The 2,364-nt window shown below is 43.7% G+C and overlaps 1 protein-coding gene across 1 annotated transcript in view; it reads left to right on the top strand.

The window, feature by feature from the left end:
* Positions 1-2,364, top strand: part of LOC102676934 (probable tyrosine-protein phosphatase F54C8.4) — a 30,506-nt gene that overhangs the window by 23,712 nt on the left and 4,430 nt on the right. The gene's annotated exons all lie outside the window — the stretch shown is intronic.

The raw sequence follows: 2,364 nt of genomic DNA, 5'->3' as shown, positions 1-2,364 counted from the left end.
TTTTTTTTTTTTTTTCACTCGCCTCGCGTTCTTCTCGCCTCCTTTTCATTCTTTTCCCCCCTCGTTTCGTTTCTATTTCTTTTATGATCGCGACGAAGAACGTAATCGATGACAACGCGCGACACCTCTTTCAGTGTTCTCTGGTACCTCGTATCAGGAAACTACGCTTCTTCTTCCTCGCCATTTTCGCATCTTCTTACGTTATTTTAAAGACGTTTAACCAACATACGCGTCTATTCTTACGATTGTATTCGCTTCATCAGAGATGAATCAATCGCTTCCCTTTCAAAGAATATCCGTTAAAAAACTATTGTTGGAAAAATCGTACAGAACAGCGTGCAATTCGTCAAATTTTGATCTCAACTTTACAACTATTTCGATATTATAGGGATTTCATAATTTTTCGCAATATCGTTTCTCGCACTGAGTACGCAAACAGTTCCATCTAGTGGGTTTTACGTCTACTATGTTACTATTGTTGTAAAACATAGGACGTTGCATCAGCGATTCGACCACGTGTTTCTCGATTCCTATTTTCCGTTATATTTTCAGTCTATACAATAATCAACGGTTAGGTGTATATCGCAATATTGCAAATATTGTGCGTAATCGCGAGGGTATATTATATCTTATTATAATTTCCGTGGTAGCGGCACTTGACGAAGGTACGCGAGGTGAGAGATAAGTGAGCCGAGTCCATTTACAGTGGCCGATGATTTATCGACCGTGGAACGTAAGATGTCGTTAATCGTTTCCCGTCCATCCTCCACTAATCACTTATATGTATAAGTGCGCATTTATATGCATTTATTATGCGAATACACGTTCGTGGGGTGAGCGATACGCTCGAATCGTTCGATCGTTCGATTGATTTAAGACGGCAGTAATCGAGTGGCCGAAAACCGAGTCGCGCTCTCTCCGCAGCTATCGCCGATATTTTCATATTTATGTGGAAGCGCGACTGAACGTTAAAGTCCTTCCCCTCCCCCCTCTCTTTCGCCGCCTCTTACATATATTTTCAGAGGGGTTTACGCCGTTACTAGAAGATGCGGGAGCACGAAAGGGGAACCCACGCTCCTCGCTACCAGAGGCTATTTGAGCCGACGTGCTTCTCGCTTGTATATCATATAGCCGCATTAACCACGTCGCTTCGGGTCGTGCTTCTCGACTACTCTAGTAGTCCGAAAACCGACCGTTACGTTTACATGGGATACGCGTAATACTCCTACTATCTTCCGCTTTCTTTTCTTTCTTTTTTTTATAACCATCCTTTTCCATCGAACAAATATACGAATCGTATTAAATTATTTCGAATCTTCGAAGAAAATCTCAAGGATGTTTAATTAATCATCTTCCGCTGTACACTTTATTCTCTCTCGATCTCTCTCGACGTCGAGTCGTTCGCCAAGATTGGTGAAGCAGGAGTATACACACGCTCTAGATTCGCATTAGATCTCGACGCGTGTTCCGAGAATATTCTTACCTTCCACGTTTCTTCGTACGCGAAAAAACGAGATGACCCTTGCGATGGCGATAGTATGGAACAACTATCCTACTTTCCACGCAACGATTCGATCATTTTCGTATCGAACGCGTATCTATTTTTCGCTCTCGTGTCTCTAAATCAATCCACTTTTCGCCCTTTTTGCGCGCCACGCGTTCGTTACGAGGATACAATTTTCTTTCTTACGCCGAAAGATATCGCTCGAGTAAGATATTAAAGGAGCCCTCCTCGGTTTTGCGTATAAATCACGTTCGCGTTTCTGCGAACGATCCTTTGAAGAAACTCGCCAAGGTCGAACAACTTATCGCATGATCTTGGATGGCCACTTGATTCCTCGGATGTAAGCCGAGGTAAAGAGGTACGAAAGTGGGTCTAAAGTGGTCGGTACTTATCTATCTACGGTTGGCGCGGAAAAGGGAAATGGAATCGAGGGACGAAGCGAGGAGAGGGGACGAAGAGAGGGTTCGAGGTTACACCCGTGACTCGACTCGACTCGACTCGACTCGATTCGAGGTATCGTCGAGTCACGAATCGTTGCGAATTCGTCGCAGATTTTACCGGTAATTTGCGGTAATATTATAATCAGCCCCTTGCTGAGCCCGAAGATATGCCGACCCCTCTGCTCTCGGTTAAATTGATGATCCGTGGAATCGGCTCACGAATATGCTCCATCTTATTCGGCTCGCCTCGCGCCATTTTACTCGGCGAACCCTCGAAAATATCTTTCGTTGCTAACACCTTCGAGTTGTTACATTATCACCGGTTATTATATTAATCTTTCGAGATAAACGGTTCCCTTAAATTTAATACCGTTCCTTCGTTTGAATATCGCCATGTGTTAACGATGTGTTAACATTTTG

Source organism: Apis dorsata, unplaced genomic scaffold (assembly GCF_000469605.1).
Source record: "Apis dorsata unplaced genomic scaffold, Apis dorsata 1.3 scaffold_867, whole genome shotgun sequence".
In the NCBI taxonomy this organism is placed as follows: domain Eukaryota; kingdom Metazoa; phylum Arthropoda; class Insecta; order Hymenoptera; family Apidae; genus Apis; species Apis dorsata.
This window is presented reverse-complemented; position numbering and strand designations above follow the sequence as displayed.